Source organism: Hermetia illucens, chromosome 4, assembly GCF_905115235.1.
Source record: "Hermetia illucens chromosome 4, iHerIll2.2.curated.20191125, whole genome shotgun sequence".
Lineage (NCBI taxonomy): Eukaryota > Metazoa > Arthropoda > Insecta > Diptera > Stratiomyidae > Hermetia > Hermetia illucens.
This window is the reverse complement of record NC_051852.1, coordinates 143,173,288-143,193,337: the sequence shown is the minus strand read 5'-3', so window position 1 is coordinate 143,193,337 and position 20,050 is coordinate 143,173,288. Positions and strand designations below refer to the sequence as shown.

At 41.4% G+C, this 20,050-nt stretch overlaps 1 protein-coding gene across 2 annotated transcripts in view; it reads left to right on the top strand.

Annotated features, from left to right (window-relative positions):
* Nucleotides 1-265: 265 nt before the first annotated feature.
* Nucleotides 266-20,050, top strand: part of LOC119656063 (phospholipase B1, membrane-associated-like) — a 70,275-nt gene continuing 50,490 nt past the window's right edge. Inside the window, exon 1 of one of the 2 annotated variants that reach the window (XM_038062340.1) lies at nt 266-724. The gene's annotated coding sequence lies outside the window, so the exon portion shown is untranslated. Of the gene's footprint in view, nt 729-20,050 lie in introns of both variants that reach the window. The other variant, XM_038062341.1, reaches the window with a different exon arrangement.

Below are 20,050 nucleotides of genomic sequence, written 5' to 3'. Positions count from 1 at the left end.
TAGTGCGAGCATATAAAAGGGGGGTTTGCCAATACTATATTTTTCAACAAAGCCCGACAAAGTACCAACGTTTCACGCTGAAACCCCAACCGTGGTACGTCCATGCTTCCCGATAAGATGTACCATGATACATTCGACAATTCTACCATTATTCGTAGTTTCATGTGCAAAAGTGATTAATGCCAGCAATGCGATCCGTCTCAACTGACGCTAACGATAATCGCATAATCAGTCGGTCAATTTACGTTTCAGTTTCATTGAATAAGCACGTCACGGGCGTCACGTTGGTTCTTCGGTGACAATATGGCATAGTCAAGCATGTGTGGTATCATATGCGCGATTTCTTGGTGGGAAGCGATACTGTTGAGGTTTTCCTCAAGAACGCGCTATAGGACGCAGGCCTAAGTCAAGTGCGTTAGAAGAAAGTCACTTACTTGCTTCTTATTACCGCGAGTGCTGTCTTGGCCTGCGGGACACTTTTCGTCTCACCTGCGTGCGCGCATTGAACAGTTCAAGTGCTGAAGACGTTAGACTGTTCGAGCCAAAAGGTGTACCTGACGGTTGATTTCCTTGTGAAGCAGTGGAATCCGAATAGTGCAATTATGTAGATAAGAAGTGAAGATTGTGGATAACTCAAGTGTGATGCTTAGATTGGATAAGTGCATTGTGGTGATTTATGTGAAATTCGATGTTTACTTTGAGGAACTAAATTTCTTCGAACTTGGTAGGTAATTGCAAGTCGGTATTATATGCAAAACATGGATCATTTGCGGAAGGGGAAAGAGATGCATCTTTTCTTCATATATGAATAGGATCTGATCTTTTTGAAATTCTTGGAGATTCCTGAGAGCCAATTAATAGCTAACCGTAGTTAATTTCGGGGCCAATAGTTCGACTATAAATAGCAGGCTATGTTTCGGTCATGTTTTACAGCCTAAGGCAACTTGCTGACTAAAAAGCCCATGTCTAGCTTCCATAGAAGAAGTCATTCTTGGTGTTAGTACCATGTAATGGAGCTCTCTCTGCACAAGACCAGCAGAAGTTGTTGTAAATAAAATGCAACGGAGTAGCGAGTGCATAAAATCTACTTCGGAGTCAACGTATCCATTACCTTTAGAACACCATATATAGTATTTCAGGATTTTATTTAAATTCCATTTGGTTCCAAAAGTTATAGGAATTTGTATCAGATTGTTAGCGAGACCAGATTCTGACATTAAGGCAGGAAACTGTCTTGAACTTTGTCCTTGAAAGTATCAAATTGGATCATTCATTGCTTCGTTGACAATTTTTGATGGTATTCAATTTCATCCCCTTAGCTTCATTTGGGCACAGAGCATCAACCCCGTGATAAATCCTGTCCACTGCATATAAGTTGTATTTTTCTGCTCCAAAAGTTGTATAGGTGTTAGCCGGTAATATACGCTTTCCGATAATGCACCATATACTTAGTTAACCTTCTTTGAATTTGGGCAATTTAGGGTTCATTCGGATCAATATTTACGAAGAATATGCAGGTAACCCTCCTGAAACCATTTGGTAATTGCTGCAATTGCAAATAGTTGAGGAGCTTTCACTCAAATGGGGAGTTCGATTTGCTCATAAATTATAAGAATAACACCGGAAACCAGAAGCTCAACACTTCAGGTATGAAAGGTTTGTTTCTTCTGTGAGTATATTTGAGTGCAGATCTATCCTATTTGTATGTATGTGAATAAATTAACCATGTCAAATTACCCACTTTAGGGTGATATTGATATTGAGTAGTTCCTGAGAATGGGTCTGTTAAAGAAATCGTCACTGTAGACCACTTCCTGCCTTTCCAACAGGTGTCAAAGCCAAGACCGACATCAAAAAGTACTAATCAACACCTTTATTTTATACCCAACATGACTATATTTGGTGAAAAACATGTTTCATCCCCTTTTTAAGGTTTTGTGTGAAACAAAACCTTATTAGAATGGTGACGGTGTCTGTCTGTCCGTCTGTCCGTCTGTCTGTCTGTCTGTCTGTCTGTCTGTCTGTCTGTCTGTCTGTCTGTCTGTTTGTCACACCCGATTTATTCGGAAACGGCTAGACCGATTGTCACGAAAATTGGTGAGAGTATGTAATCTGGTGATCCCTTTACATGCAGTAAGTGGCGCCATCTTGCGTTAAGTTTAAGGGGGGGCTCTCCGTACATGTGAATGGAGGGTGCAAATTTTTTTTTCACAGAATGTAGCCAAGTGGGGTATCAAATGAAAGGTCTAAATTAGTACTTTTCGAATCTGGTTCAATATTTGATATTAGATGAAACGTAGGGGAGTAAGGGTTGAAAATATGACCCACAAAAAGTGTAACAGGTCTCGTTCTCAGAACCTATCCAACCGAAAAATCTGGAAAAAATCACAGTGGTGCATCTCTACGAAATCTAGGCCTCAAAATATATCCGGTTCCGATATCTGCACAAATAAAGTTAATAATAGTATATTTCCACATTTTAGAAATTTACCCGGCACCCCCCTTTATATTCATCCCAGAAATACAAAATTTAGCATGAGTGTAACGAAGAATATAATGCACAGTTTGGTCAAGTTTGAAGAAAATCCAACTATTATTAACAAAGTTATTGGGGGTGAAACTTTACAATTTTTTGTGAATTTCGTGCACTCTACAACCCGCATGACGTCATCATCACATATCAATTCGTCAATACCACAACGAAATGAATTCTTATGAATTGGGTCGCAGACAATTATTTTGTTTTAGTTTGTTAGTTATTTGTCAACCAGACAGGTGTATATGTAGGTATATAATATATGCGTGCTAATGAACTTTGCGGCTAGTGCCTAATTCAGATAGATATAAGACGTAAATCGGAAATATGGGTACTATAAATTTAGATACGTGCATATATGTGTACAGCAGGTAATAGGCAGTTTGTTTGTTTAGGGTGAGCGTGATATCTATGGCTCTAATATGTACGTATGTCTCGTAGTTTGGAAAAATATGAAGGATTATGTTGGATTTGTAGCTATATACGGACAGAGAAATGTGCGTCTCTTACATAAGATGAACACAAAACCTTTATACCCGAAGCGCGAGCTTCCGGTATTCCGACTTGTTTCATGTATGAGGACCCTCTCTTAATCGAAACATAGAAAAAATGTCACTCACTACATGTCTGGGCGTTCACAGTTCCCACCTTCTCACCAAATTTCGCGTCAATCAGAATATCGGTTTCTCAGAAAAGTGCGTATGATAGACAGACAGACATAACTAGGTTTTGTCGTGCAAATGAACCCTTAAAAATGGAATTTTTACAATGCACAGTGAATTTATACTTTTCTTGTCGTCTTAAATTGGCATAATGAAACTTACCGCGAGTTCGTCGCTCCTAATAAAAACAACAGATTGTTCACTCAGAGTGTCTGTTTTACTCCAAGATTACTAACATTATAAGCCAATTATTTTTTGATGGATTAAAGCTTCAAAATGGGCCACTGCTAAATCAGATCAGATTACTAAAATTAAAACCATTCGTAATCTTCTGTCTATATCCTGGCGGGACCACCATAAAGTATTATTTCACAGGGAAGCCCATGGTCTACATCAGGATATTCAAATTACGAACTCATCATGCTTTCCCTGCTCAATCCAGAAAAACTTGACATTGTTTTTTTCGAAATTACGTTACCGTTCCTGCCATCTCCTGTACAGATCCTCAGAAGTACACAGTCACTTTCGACAACTTCATCTAATGTATAAAACTCACCCCCTTCTGTTGAAAGTATTGTTCACAGCATCCCCTTAGCCAAGAGCTGGGTATAGCAAGGTGGATCTTACCCATCTCTATGACCAGAAGCCGGTGATTATATACCTCTTTCTGCTTCATAATAGAAATGAACTATCCTTTTCCATTGCCTCTTCAAGCTCAGTTTGGTATTCAGTATTCCTCCGAGTTATCTAATGATCATTATTGGCACGGCTCCATTTTTGTCAACCAAAATGTTGACATGATCGTCGTGATGTAGCAGGCGAATGTCCCAAAGCTTTGGATTTTGCAATTACTGCTAATAAACGAATGATTCCACCTGTTCTCTTGAACTTGCGGAAAATCATCTAAAGAGGTTTCGGTTTTGAAGCCTCATCAGAGGTTATATGGTACGATGGGCACCGGGATATCCCTCCGAGTTCATATGTCTCAGGAGAACTCCTGGGATATGTATTCGTGGCCCAGGTACTTGCGGTTGGTCCCCTAATGGGAGTTTCATGGCCGTTTGGGTTACAATTTCAAGCGTTAAGCTGTGCTTGCAACTAGGGTGCCGTACTCATTAGTTTGGCAGATATTAAGGTATGTTTTGCATCCACCAGTATGAATATTGTTGCAAGGATACCATTGTTGCTTGCTCCTCCTTCATATCTTAAGTAAATTAACCCATGTCTTAAGAAGACGGTTGGGTTCGGACGACACGGCGGGTACTCACGTTAAGCCCCAGTACATAACTGTCATTGGTTATGAAGATCCTTTCCATCTTTTCGTCCCCAGGACCAGTTTAAACATCCGTGGTTTCCATACAGTTCCATATCTTTGGAATACTACTTCACAAAGATCATCGCCTATCAAGGTTGCTTCCTTTCGCACACGAACGCCAAACATTATATTAGATATGATATTCCAAAGCAGGAATCCCACTACGAAACCTAGAGAAACGCCTGCTGACGTAATATAATTTTTCGACCTATCACCTGTCTCTTACCGTACGATAACCCAGTTGCCAGTTGAACGAATTAAAGGTATTTCTGATATCTATCGCTGCTACCGCCCCTTGGTGGTTTGTGCTAAAAAAATTCGCAAGCCAACTCTAGCCAGCATTGTCGTACGAATTTCGGATGGTATCACATCTAGGCTTATTTATATCCTTACCATTGTTAGTATCACATTTGGGAAACTTTCGTTTGACTACTTATATAAGACACAAACCTCAAAAAACCCAATTTTAGATACGCAAGCCCCAAGGATAGATATTAGTATTATGGGCGCAAAATGAATACATTGAAAGAATATTATGGAGAAGCGTTCTTTTGTTCATTCGCTCATTATTGTCCTGTTCAGAGGTGGGGTCTGCTCGTTCTTAGGTCTGACCTATACAAAGTTGAGATATCAAGCCATCGTTGCTTCGGCCGGTCCTTTGATCGTTGCTTATCGAGTTTGGTGTTCAGACCAACCTCGGTAAGTGAATGAATTCTCGCCAGAGTCAACTACATGTCCATACCATCGAAGACACCTCTCTGGTAATTTTTCCACGATCTTTGTAACCCCATGTCGATCGTGGATGTCCTCATTTCGTTTGTAACCCGCATATGTTTTGCTACTGATCCGACGAAATATTTTTATCTCCATTTCTACAAGGCCAGTATTCAGAACCATGTGACAGGGAGGGCGTCACCGCATAAATTTTGGGTTTAAAATGATCAATTTCATGCAGTTCAACATTAGCAGATAGTGATGGCCCCTGTTTCATTGGGGCAGGTCATCAAAAATTCTGTTTTGTTCATCATCATTTCACGATTATTCAATTTTTGGACAAGTTGCTCGAGACCAACTTTGCTATAAGACAAGACACCAAAAACATCATCTGCATAGTGTGGCAGTATGTAGGGCACTAGACCCGTGGTGTATAATAGTTCCAAAATTTCAAAGAAAAGTGGTAAGACGACATTCCCTCAATGAACACGAACGGAGGTACGAAGCGGTTTTGATATATCTACGGCAGTTCGAACTTTAGTCCTTTTATTGTGGAAGAGCAATTTAACCCAGCCCATGAGTTCCCATGACACTAGGTGTTGCCACAAAACATGTCAGATGAACTTGTGTCAAAGATCTTTATGATGTGGAACGACTATTGTATCGGATGGCAATTTGAACATTCTCCTATACTACCTTCTTTTCCAAGTATTTTTTATCAGTTAGGTGGCGTTTTAACCTCCTCGTTAACCCGACTGAAGAACTCACTGATCCAGAGCGCTGGATGGCAGCTCTTCCTGATGCTTTCCTGGATTTAATTCTCTTCCAAATATTCCCGTCATCTTTAAGCAAACTATAGTTCTTGGGATTAGCTAAACAGCACTATTAAAATTCCAGTGCGCTAATTTTGACCTTTAACCTTTAACAACAGACCTCTCACACCTTCCCGAGTTTTTTAAAATGCAGGGCTCAGAGAACGGCGATCACTTCCTTTATTTAACCGTTCATCGGCAAATTGGTCAATGTTTTGGTAAAGACTCACTTCAACACTCTCATTCCAAAGCTAAATATCTAACTTTCCAAGCTTGGGCACCCCAAGGGTTGTATAGGCCTCTTTGTGAACCTTAGTATTTAGTTTGATTCTACATTTTTTCAACATTCTTCATGGTCGATGATCCCAAAAGATAGACCATTTCTCCTTTTTCCCCACGAAATCGCCGCCATTTAATTCGGGACCGGCAGCTGAATTTTCCACGTCGTTTTATTGGCGACATAAATCACAAAATAGCATTCAACGATCAATTTTGCGTTCTTTTATCTCTTTCCGCAATCTCGGCATTTTATTTTAATTTAAATGAGGACAGAACACAGCATGTTGCCTCAAATACTCCAACATGTCAAAAATGCCCAAAGTGTATAAGGCGAAATTGACCTGACCAAATCCTAGATGGGCAAGATTTGTGGATAGGTAAGACGTTACAAAGACAAAACCAAAGTAACAAAAACAAAATCATTGAAGAATATCACCAAAACTAAAACTAAAGGAATCAGAAAACCTCTCAGAAGTGGAGATATTTGAGAAATCTCTTCCATATGGGCAATAGGTGGGAGAAAACATGTAGTCCTGCTAGCCAAATTGGTCAAGGGTGCAGGCTCTTCGTCAATTTAAAAAAAATGGTGACATTTGTGGAGTCCTTAATCGCTCAGAGGATAAGTGTCCCGAATTGGCTGCTATCAACCATGAAGGCAGAGCCCGACGTTGATCCTTTAATCATCGCAAATTTGTTGTGTCCTTTCCAAGCAGCGATATGGGAAAAAATTGTGTTTCGGAGTGAAAACTATCGAGATAGTTCTCAAAGATTCATGTTGTTTCATTTGTTTTATTGTTTCATTAGAAATTTCAAGTTCAGCACTCCTTCATTTCTCTTATATACGCGCACCTTGAAGTCTCCACCCTCCTCCGTCGCTCAGCATAACATAGGGAAGATGTGGATGCCATTAGTACAGATGACCTTTGCCGATCAGACCTTTCATGTGTTCCTTCAAGGGAGCCACCATTGTTTTTGTTACTATTACCACGACAGCAGAGAGTATGCAAATGCCTTTCCCGCTCCCTAAGAAAAAGCCCAGTTTCTGCTGTTGATTTTTGTTTGTCCCTCTAATTCAACAGGCTACCAGTCCAAAATAGGGACGACCTGATACCACCCACGAAGCGCATCACCAGGGCTATTGACAGGCACTTAGTCTGTGTTGCCAGAAAAATACTATCGTTCTTGGTCAGAAAAGGCTTAACACGTGTTTATTGAGTTCGGTTCTTTCTTTGTTTCTTCCAATAAATAATTTGAATTGATAATATTTAAATAAGGGTATACTCGTATATCGGGGATATAGGTTAGTGCTTTTAGTCACTATCGTCGGTTGGTAATGATAAACAGAATCCGTTTAGATTTCAGTATGCGAAGTGTTGAAGTCCGAAAAACAGGATGCATTGCAGAATCCAGGATAGAAGAGTGTTGAGATGCAGAACACCTGGCTGCGGCTTCCATCCATACGGGTTTCAGCCCAAAACCAGGAAGCCGAGTCGGAACTTGACGCACAAACCCGTAGAGGCTGCTTGAAAGGTTGCTGACACGATGTGGGTCGGAGATCTTCTCCGCGACTCTAATAACTACAGCGAACGGTTGGAGCGCCGAGGGAGAGAAAAGGAAAAAGGAGGGTAGGAAATGCTGTTCCACTAAAATATAAAAGAACCCACATGTGTTATAATCTGACTCCAGCCTCCTGGAAGAAATATAAAAGTTCGTCAATCATGCACGGATCACTGCCCAAGAAGATTTTTTTTTCATCATCATCAACAACGCAACAACCGGTATCCGGTCTAGGCCTGCCTTAATAAGGAACTTCAGACATCCCGATTTTGCGCCGAGGTCCACCAATTCGATATCCCTAAAAGCTGTCTGGCATCTTGACCTACGCCATCGCTCCATCTTACGCAGGGTCTGCCTCGTCTTCTTTTTTTACCATAGATATTGCCCTTACAGACTTTTCGGGCTGGACCATTCCCATCCATACGAATTAAGTGACCCGCCCACTGTAACCTATTGAGCCGGATTTTATCCACAACTTGACGGTCATGGTATTGCTCATAGATTTCGTCGTTATGTAGGCATTCTTCGGAGGATTCTTCTCTCGAAGGCGGCCAAGAGTTCGCAATTCTTCTTTCTAAGAACCCAAGTTTCCGAGGAATACATGAGGACTGGCAAGATCATTGTCTTTTACAGTAAGAGCTTGAGTTTTTTGTAAGCAGAAAGAGGCTCTGTTGGCTGCCAATAACCGTTTGTGGATTTCATCATTATAACTGTTATCGGTTGTGATTTTCGACCCTAGATAGGAGAAATTATCAAGTCCTACATGCAAACTCTAAATCCGCATCCGCTTGCATCAACCATGTCTTATTGCACATTGCGATCGCTAAAAACAAGGGTCAGCAGGTATTGGCTGTGGCGCTGGATGTGAAGAACTCCAATTATAAGGTTGATCTGGCGGCCCCGAGTGACATAATGTCAAATTTCAGTTTTCCTGCTGAAATTGTTTGTCAAGGATAGTTGATACTTGTAGTGATGTGCTTGCAATACTGACCCCAAGCTCGCCTAGAAAATGCATTTATGTGGATGTGCCTTTATGAGATTTTGTTGAAAATCAAACTTTATTTAAATCGGTCCACTATCTGTCCGCCTGTCTCCCTATGCGTCCGTCTATGTGCCAGACGCAGGTTTCTCGGAAACGGTGACAACTATTGACAAGCAATTTGGAAGAACGGTTGAAACTGTGAGCCCCCAATTGAATTACACTGTTCACCGTTGAGCTAAGGGAGGGGGGGGGGTATACACGTCAAAGAGGGCTGCACACTTTGTTAGCCGAGTATAGTCATGTGGGGTATCAAAGAAAAGCTCCCGATTAATACTTTTTGAAGCACTTTGATGCCTAGACACCATTGAGAAACAGTTTCTTGATTTTTTTGAGAATAGACCCTCGATTCAAGGTCGTGTTTTTCACCGCGTTTTATTACCTGCCTATTGAATGTTTTATTACCTGCCTATTGAATGCATTTTTGTGTTAGATAAATCTGCAAAATGCATATGTATATATAATGATTAATCGGTCGGTATAAAAACACCCATGAATCTCAACCCGTTTCAAACAGAGGGTGACCTCCAATCTGGTTCTTATTACAACTTTCTTAACACACATTCGACTTCCGTCTGGGAAAATCTATAGTATCATACTGTATTGTGGAATTTCACTGCAACACCAATAGTTGCAAGTAACTCAGCATTCTGCGAAGGTTACACGGTACATTTAATGTTTTAAGAAATGGTAATCATTGCCACTTCTGGCTGCAAGCCAATCACCTCCATGGACTATAAAGACTTACCTACAAACGAGTTAGTCTCCTGCATACAAGTCTCTGATATGGCAATGCATGCATTTGTTGGTTTAATGAATAGCAAACCTGGATTTACTCATATGATATACATACATTCATATACTTCATGCATTTTAAAGTACATTGATATTTGTCTGCAATTATTTACATACATTAAAGCTTTAAGTAGATTACATGCATTTTCTTCAAATTCAGATTGGAGTTAGTTATTACTTTGTTTTTATAGCTTCAGAGATGCTCTTAAGCAAGATTACATTCGAAAAGACGAGAAAGTTTAAGGGTTTCAGCTTTCTCCAATTGTGGTGATCCTGCTCTTGCGAAATTTTTCCTCAATGTCATTCCTATAAGGCAAGAACCGTTGATCATTTGGTCAAAAGAGCTTCGAACCGCTTCCCTAAATTTATTAGTCCTCAATTTGCTCTTGTAATCAAGTAAAAACGGGACAAATCGTACCAACTGGTCCTCCAGGTTGGGGGTTGGGTAAGGCCAAGCCCAGGCAAATTTAGAAATATAAGCCTCATTAACGTTCATGCCCTAGAGAGAAGACTGCAGACTAGAAGATACCTTCTACGAGGCAGTAGAACTTACCCTCGTAGCCTGTCCCAGATATGATATCAAAATCATGCTTGGGGATTTTAACAGCCAAGTAGAGACGGAACCCGTATTCAGGCGATACGTTGGTTCGCATAGCTTACATTAAAATACAAATAGTAACGGACTGCGGATTACAAATTAACAATGTCACACGAAATGGTTGATGGAAGTACCTGGTTTGCGCGGAAAGTGGTCCACAAACAAACGTGGGCCCCTCCAGATAGGACCACTTCCAACCAAATTGACGACGTATTGATTGAACGCCGCCACTTATCAACCTTGACGAATGTTAGAACTTATAGGTGGCCAATATAGAGTCAGATCACTATCTCGCTGTCATGGTGCTACAAGCTCAAAACACTGAAGCCATCCACAACACAACCCTCTGCAGCACATATAAGGGGGAAATGGATTCTGCAATAACTACAGTCAACAAATCTGTGATCTCGACAAGCGCAGGGAGCAACCGCATCAGGCGCGAAAGTTTTAGCAATAAGTCAGCAGGATGAAGCCTTTTAAAGCCCGATGGTCATCCTGTTGAAACAGGGAGGGAAATCTGATTTCCAACAGAATGGGAATGTCGAAGCGATGGGTTGAGTACTTTGATGAACTACAGAACAACCAGAACACCGACAAGCTAGAGGTCTCGCCAATTGAAGACGATGGAGAAATACTGCCACCATCAAGTATAGAAGAAAAAGTCCGTGCAGTTCATCGCATTAAAAATCATAAGTCGGCAGGAGCTGACGGAATTACAGCCGAATTGGTTAAATATGGAGGCGACCAATTACACCAAGTGGACCATATGACATCAACGACGGTCCAAGACAAGGGCATGCCCTATCATATGTCCACTTTAACGTGGCCCTAAACAAAAGTGAGCCGCGATGCTGAGGTAAATGTGAGAGGTACGATCCTCTTTAAGTCCACCCAACTGCTGGCCTATGCTGACGATATCGACATCATGGGAAGAATGGCCCAAAGTGGACAAGCTGCCTTAATCCAGATCGAGCAGGCGGCGATTAGTTCGAGATCTTGGGCTGTACATTAACGAAGGCAACACAAAATATATGGTTGTAACATTAGGACCGAAAACCAACCAACCAACAAGATCAAACCGCACTGGTCAAACGGGAAGAATAAAGATAGGAGACTACAACTTTGGGACCGTTGATAATTTCTCCTATCTAGGGATAACAGCTATGACGATGAAATCCGCGCACGGTTATTGACAACCATCAGAGGCTATTTCAGCTTACAAAAACTGTTTTGCTCCAAACGTCTCACCATAGGGTCAAAGCTCTTACTGTACAAGACAATGATCTTCCCAGTTCTCATGTATTCCTCGGAAAGTTGGGTTCTTAGCCAGAAAAATTGTGACCTATTGGCCGCGTTCGAGAGAAGAATCCTCGGAAGAATTTTTGGCCCCCTACATGACGATGGTCCATTCCGCAGTCTACATAGCGACGAAATCTATGAGTGATACCATGACCGTCACGTTGTGGATAAAATCCGGCTGAATAGGTTGCTGTGGTCACTTAATCCGTACAGATGAGGATTATCCAGCTCGAAAAGTCTATAAGGGCAATACCTATGGTAGAAAAAGTGGATGAGGCGGGCACTGCCTGAGATGGAGCGATGGCGTAGGTCAGGACGTCAGGCAGCTTTTAGGGATATCGAATTGGTGGACCTCGGCGCAAAACCAGGATGTTCGGAGTTCCTTATTAAGGTAGGCCTAGAGTGGATACCGGTTGTCGCGCCGTTGATGATGATTAACAGGGAGTATATCAAGATCTTTGAGTAATTGATCTGTGTAGTGTTGTTTCTGCCAAAATTTTCACTTTGATTATGCTCGATGTATCCATAGCACTTGATCCGAAGTGAATTGTATAAGAATAGTGGCTGCCACTGTTACTAGGAAGCTCCAAACTTTCGTCAGCAAAGGATTACAAGCTCTTTGCTGTCGTAGGCGTCGAATGGAAGTGCCAGTTAATAGGTAACAGATCATGATGGGACTCCAAATCCATTGCGGATCAGGCCATTTCATGGCCCACTACCCGACAATATCCGTCAGATGGGATACTGTAGAATTTCGGAATCCTTCAATCAGCTAACTTTCAATCTGTTAGACTCTTCGTCTGTCCACCTATCTGCTTCTTTTTTCGGACAGGGTTACTTATGCAGACACAAAACAGCCGACACTGCAGTCTGTCCTGTCTATTAATACGATTTGTCTTGAGTTGTCATTGTTCCCGTTGATCAAACTGCAGTCGTCTACCTATCCAGAATGATTTGGAACGACATTTCAACCAGAATTTCCCGCGCATCGCGAACAGTAACTTAATTGATCTGTCTGATTAGCAAACTGAACGAATTGCCCATTCTTGAGTCATCATTATCATTAGCGGCGCAACAGCCGGTATTCAGTCTAGGCCTGCCTTAACTCCAGACATCCCGGTTGTGCACAGAGGTCCACTAATTCGATGCATATGCTATCGCTCCATCTCAGGCAGGGTCCGCCTCGTCTTCTTTTTCTACCATAGATATTGCCCTTACAGACTTTCCGCGCTGGATCAACCTCATCTATACGGAGTAGGTGATCTACCCATGCCACCTGCTGAACCGGATATTATCCACAACCAAACGGCCATGGTATCGCTTATAGATTTCGTCGTTATGTAGACTACGAAATCGACCATCGTCATGTACGGGGCAAAAAATTCTTCTGAGGATTCTTCTCTAGAACGCGGCCAAGAGGTCACAATTTTTCTGGCTAAGAACCCAAGTTTCCGAGGAATATATAAGGACTGGCAAGACCATTGTCTTGTACAGGAAGAGCTTTGCCCCAATGGTGAGACGTTTGGAGCGAAACAATTTTTGTAAGCTGAAATAGGCTCTGTTGGTTGCCAAAACCGTGCGCGGATTTCATCGTCGTAGCTGTTATCCGTTGTGATTTTCGACCCAAGATGGGAGAAATTATCAACGGTCTCAAAGTTGTAGTCTGCCGTCTTCATTGTTTTCGTTTGATTAGTGCGACTCGATGTTGTTCGTTCTTTTGGCTTTGGCGCTGACATTGCCACCATGTACTTCGTCTTGCCTTCATTAATGTGTATCCCAATATCCGGCGCCAATCATCGCCTGCTCGATCTGGATGATGGTAAATTCTCTGGATGTTCTTCCCATGATGTCGATATCGTCAGCGTAGACCAGTAGTTGGGCAGACTTGAAGAGGATGGTGCCTCTCATGGCCGTGTATAGTTTTACCTTCGCTTCGCTGTCATAGGGGGCGTTAAAGTCGATGAAAAGATGGAACAACTGATGCCCATATTCCAATAGTTTTTCCATCGCTTGCCGCGGGGAGAAAATCTAATCTGTTGCTGATTTGCCTAGAATGAAGCCTCTTTGGCATGGGCCAATGGTGTTCTGGGCATATGGGGCTATCCGGCCTAGCAAGATAGAGGAGCATATTTTATAGATGGTACTCAGCAACGTGATACCTTTATAATTGCTGCACCGCGTGATATCCCGCTTTTTATGTGCGAGACAGATAATGCCTCATTGCCAGTCGTCAGGTATTGATTCGCTGTCCCATACTTTGAGCATTAGTAGACGAACCGCTTGGTTCGTCGGGAGGCCGGACCTCCAACTCGATAGTTTGATTTTTCAGTAGTTCGTCAAAGTACTCAACCAATCGCTCCAATATGCGCATTCTGTCGGAAATCAGATTTGCCTCTCTGTATCGGTAGGATGAACAGCAAGGTGTATAAGGCTTCATCCTGCTGACTAGTTGGTAAAACTTCCGTGCCTGGTGCGGTTGCTTCCTGTTCTATTCTAGTTCACAGACTTGTTGGTTCTCAATTTGGGTCAAAGCGGTCTCGTCTGGAGAGGCCCACGTATATTTATAGACCGCTTTCCGCATAAACCAGGTACTTCCGACAACAGTTTGGTGCGATACTGCTAACTGAAGCTCGTTATCATTGGTATCCCTATGTAAGCTATGGGAGCAAACGTATTGCCTGAATACGGGCTTCGTCGTTACTTGACTGTTAAAATCTCGAAGTATGATTTTGATATTATACCTGGAACAGGCATCGAGGGTCCTCTCAACTGCCTCGTAAAAGGTGTCCTTCTCCGACTCTGCAGTCTCCTCTGTAGGGGCGTTAAAGTTAATGAGGCTTATATTTCTAAATTTGCCTCGGAAGCGCAGAGTGCATAGCCTTCCGCTTACATTTTCAAAGCTGATAACAGCAGGTTTCATTTTTTGGCTGGTTCACTGGATAGCTGCTATAATATATGGTGAGTGGCTCTCTTCCAGGGAACCGCTCCCTGCCCAACGCATCTCTTGTAGCGCTGTTACATCAGCTTTATATTGGGAAAGGGTATCGGCCAGCTGCTTGACAGCTCCATCTTTTTACGGGGAGTACACGTTCCATGAGAAAATGCGCAAATTGTCATTCTGCTGTCGTTGGCGGTATCATGGCTTTAAGATCCATCCTGTCCGGGCTCTTTCCGTGGCTTCATAACTTCAGTTATCCGTATAGGGTTGTCAGCCCTACCCAACCCCCAACCTGGAGGATCGGTTGGTATAATTTGTCCCGTTTTTAGGCGCGAGAGACTCGCCTTCATCTTTCTCCTTCAGCAGTTTTTCATTAAGAAAGAACTCCCAGCGATCGCTACGTGGAGGTGGAGATAGGGTTTGGTAGTAGAACTATTTGTATTGGTTCAGCAGGCGTTTCGCAGGCTTTATGCTCCATCGTGGGTACCAATCCACATTCGCCTTGGGACCTATACTACCGTTTGACTGCTAGAAGAACTTTATCCAACGGTAAAAAGTTGGTATGAAACTTTATAGTAAAATATTTTAAAATTCTGAATTTGAAATCGAAAAATTTCAATTTGAAATGGAAAATCCTAAAATTGGTTTAGAAAAGTCTGAAGTTAATTTAGAAGGGTCTTAAATTAGTTTGAAAAATCTGAATTTGATTTACAAAATTCTTAGTTAGACTTAAATATCGTATATACTACGAAGGAGTAAACAGGAGACGTTTGTACGGAAAATTCATGACCATTCGGTGTAAGTTTTAAAATATGGACACGTGGCGAACGAAGCACCAAGGACAAGTACATGACGGCAAGTTCTTCGGTGGAGTTGTAATAAGGTGCGGTCGAACCTAAACTCTCCTTATTCGCCACTTTTCTGAGGCGGGTTTAACCTCTTAATTGCTAGTTATCAACTCGAATATCTATTTATTCATTCCGAAACTATCAATTTCTTTTCAATTCCAGAAACTACTAATACGAGTCTATCGAAATGAAATTTGTAATTTTTGCCTTGAGCAATAAAGAAGGTAACAACACCAAGTAGTTCAGTTATTCTATACGTTGCTGCATAAGATACAAAGACGATCAGCAAAGAATTCTACATATAATGGATAAGTTATACTAATCGCGTATGTGTTCGCTGTACAGAATTGATTTTATACTACATTTGGTTTCCAACGCATAAGATAAATATGCATTACATTACCAATCACAAAATTTCAATCCAGACTATCTGATGCCACCCAAACTAAACTCATATTTTACGTTACTCATCTTTCACGTCAATCTATTTCCAGCTTGCTTTCTATCTTTAGATCAAAATCGCTTCCCCCTTCCTAATATATACTAGGAAGAATGAAGAATTCTACTTTATTTGTAACAAACTCATGAATGAGAAAGTCATTAACATTCACCATTTACATATCTGCGTACAGAGTCAGTCATCCGATGCATGACATTGAAAACGTTTTAAGTTTAAGACCTCACTTGCGCTCATTTTACGACCACTTTTGTAATTCACGGCGATATTTCGCACGCAAAGGACACATTGGAGACATGGGAATGCATTAAAATGTTTCCAGATAAAAGTACACGCACATAAACCTTAAAACAGAGAAGTACCTACGCAATCTGTTAGATCTTTAAAGGTCACCTGATCTTATCCTTTGCTTTGACGAATATGACATTAGTGACAATGTCTTGTCGTCCCAAACTACCATTATGCTGCTCATATCATTAACATTATCCAACGATAAACAACATAATACGTTTGACCCTCAAAAAAGATACATTTGCCCATAAAGTACGCAGTAAATTTTTCGTTTATCGAATCCTAATAATAACGTGACAAAAATTATTAATGATTCGGGTCTTAGGAGTGACTTGAATGTTGTGCAAAAATAAGGTGGCGGCGTCTGAAAATCGAACCCGCAATACGTGATTTGCCAGCTTTCTTGTAGGTGTGTAATGGACTGGGTCGTAAGAAATCAATTTCTCGATTAAGACAGTTCATCGGATTGCATTGTCTCCGGGCTTGCCATTATGTCACATTACTCGGTATTCGTTATTAAATTTCAACAAATCTAGCAGTTACGACTGATATGTGGCGACGAATTACTTTCACTGCAGTTCACAATACTTGTTGCAATGATTTCTTATGTAATTTAGTCTTGCGAAGATAAAGTTGGATTTCGTTGTTGTGTGACATTATAATCGCAATTAGATGCTAAGGGTTGCGTTCTAGACTAATTTGGATTCTATAGGAATACGTATGAATTACTTCATTTTGGAGCTCAACTCATACCATTCAATAGTACTCTCGAGCACAAACCTACATTATTTAAGGAAATCCTTTTGTTACTAGGCCGGTCAATTTGGGTCCAGGACGTTCACGAAACGTTTAATCGAAAGGTATCCAAATCGCCACCAGTACAAACAGTGTAAACGTTGTAATATATGCTTATGATAGATACTATAGTTATCTATGCTGTGTTATACATCTTCTTCTTCTAATCATATAATATGAAAGCAGTTTTCGAGATCAAGAAAGGAATTACCACAAGGAATATGTATAGGACAGTGAAGGGAAGATAGCCTAGCCAAATCGGCTTTGTGATGGGCAATAGGAGCTGAATCTAGCTAGTTTCACAATCTTACAAACAGATATTTCTATGAACTCTCCACCAAGTGTCCACAATCTAGCTAGAGCTGAGTAATCAGATAGAAAGTGGTTGCAGATCTCTCTATAGACCAGTACCTGGTTGAGACTATCTAGATCCTGTACACATTTGGCATTTTTATTAATAAAGTAGGGGATGCAAACAGAAGTTTCAGCACTCAGGTTTTTAAGAGGTAACAATATTAAAGGTGCCCAATGTGGCGGACCGGACCAACTGACTAAGAAATTCCGTCTCACCGTTTGTGGTCCAAGGGTTCCTTGGCTTTGAGCGCGGTTTCGCCAAAAGCAAAGCCAACTCATCATATTGCCTCAACTTTACCTTGAAACTAGCTTGACCGAAGCAGCTAAAAGCTACAGTGGGAGAAAGTTTCTTCCTAACAAATCCGGTTTGCCATTCAGTCGAAAGCGGACTCAGGGCTCCCTCAATTTTTAAACAAAATCTAAAGTAAGCTTGCTAGGTCGCACCCTTCGAGTTTAGCACCCTACATGACATATGAGGTCACTTGGGAGCACTTCACCGCACCGCATTGATTTCTAGGAAAATATGTATGTTGGGAAGCAAAATAGGAATTAAACTTGAGAACTCCCTCCCTCTCTTCCTTTAACATTATTTTCCACCTATTTTCATACTTAAATTGAGGTCAACTCTTTTAGTTTCATCTGTCAGCAGATAAATTCACTAAAAATAAAAGTGCGAAAGAGTTCCACGGTATAGTCAGGTTGGTCTTAGCCTTGTTAAGTGTAGTTTTACTAGATGTCATCTGAATTGAAATTATTCAATTATCGGATGCTTGCCAGTATACCAAGGTTCCTCATTTGTTTTTTCTTAGACCGGCCCCTATCATTATCACCAAAATTGTTAAATTTATTTTCGTCAGTGAATTTGCAGCTTCAAAAGAAAAGTAGTTATTTCCAAAGTTGTAAGTCCTCCACATTGCCCTTGATTTGTGGAAATAATAGCAAAGGGTGGCTTGTTTCCAATGCCTATTAAGGTATCATGACATATTTCTCTACGTCAAGTTTATTTTGTCAGTAGTGCAAAACTCTCTCCTCTACCGTGTGTCCGAGGTTCGATTCCTTGTTCGATTTCTCGTGCCTCTTTGCGTAGACATTTATTTTGGTTTCAGAAAATAAATGTCAGCTATTTGCGCCGACGATATAATGGGCTTGTTTTTCAGCATTTTTCATCATTTTCTCGAATGTAGACTTCGGTATAGCTGCTATTTCACGTTCGATATTGGTGTTCAGTTGAGCCAGATTCTGTGGTTTGTCGAAGTAAACTTTGGATTTCAAATATCCCTCCAAATAGGAATTCTGGTGAAATTGAATCAGACGAACGCAGTAGCCAGTCCAAACCGATATTTTTCGATATTATACGACCAGAGGAGAATGTCGTCAATAAATTGATCGTGGCGCTCAAAGTATGGGATGACGCGACATCTTATTTTTTTTTATTCTATTTTTTTCTTTAAAATACACGTTGAATGCCTACGATGGAAACATTTTTCTGGATATACAACTGAACAATTTCAAATTTCAGCACATTCACGAGGCGTATAATTATCCATGGTTAATCTCCTCAACATGACCCATCAAACATGCTTTGACACTTGTTCATTTGACAACATATGTCAAAGTTATGACGAACTTCTACGAGCAACATCTAGATGGTCCACCTTGTATGTAGAAAGAGTATTATCATATATCATAATTTCCTACACTTCCCAAAGTTAAAAGAGAATCCCCGGCATGTCTGAATACTTCCAGTTCCTACTTTAAAGGGATTTTCTTTCCCTGGAACGATTAATAGCCTACTTGTTCGGGGACAATGGAATATTTGATTGAGCGGCCACTTTATCAGCGAATTATTTGTGATAATTTTTCTTACGATAGTTTTGGAAGAATGTTTGAGGGGGGACCAAAAGCTCCCGTGATCTGGTTTGCTGCAATAAGTCCAGATTTTCCTTGATTTAGCACAGGTGGTGAAGCTTTGTCATTCCGAATTAGTCACTGTTAATTAGTCCGAGTAGATTCCACCCTCCACAACTACGTTCTCATAATCGGAAATCAAGTGGCGGGTAATTTGATCATGTTTAGAGTGGTTTTGTCCTTCCTCTTTACTCCAGATAATGTCGCCACTGACTATAAGGCCTTAACGGTAGCTTGGGTGACTGATACGTTTGGAACTCGAATCATCGACGGGTTTCCAGTAATGCTAATACTTTTACTTAGAGTACACTGACGTATCCTGCAAGACCGTGCGATCCTCAGGGGTCGTAAACGATTCTCAACGGGTCACTTACGATAGGGAGAGTGGCGTCCCCAAGGTGCCCGAACAAGTAATTGCGACACCCTAGCTGGCAACTCCTTGTCGTTATTAATGGGATAATGTGAGCCTAGCTGTTCCAAGGTGGTAGTTGTGGCAGCCAGCCCCTTCGGGAGCCTGGTCGGGTAGTATGCATTGAACCGGTATTAGTAGACCTCGTTGGCCCGAGGAAGTGCTGATCCGTCCGTGAGTTACGGGATCGTCCTACGCAAGCCAAGCACGTCCTACGCAAGCCAAGACTCACGTCCAATTGCCTGTACCCGTAGGTGTTAATACGCGAGGAATTTGTCGCCGCAAGTTTCAAAGGTTGAGGAAATAGCCGATGATGTGGGATACGGAGAAGGGGAAGAACCGAAATATCCGCATCAGTATCTACAAGATAATCGCGCCTGCTGAGAGGGTCATAAATTGTAAGGTGACGTGGCGCTGCGTTCGTGGACCTAGTTTTTTGAGGTT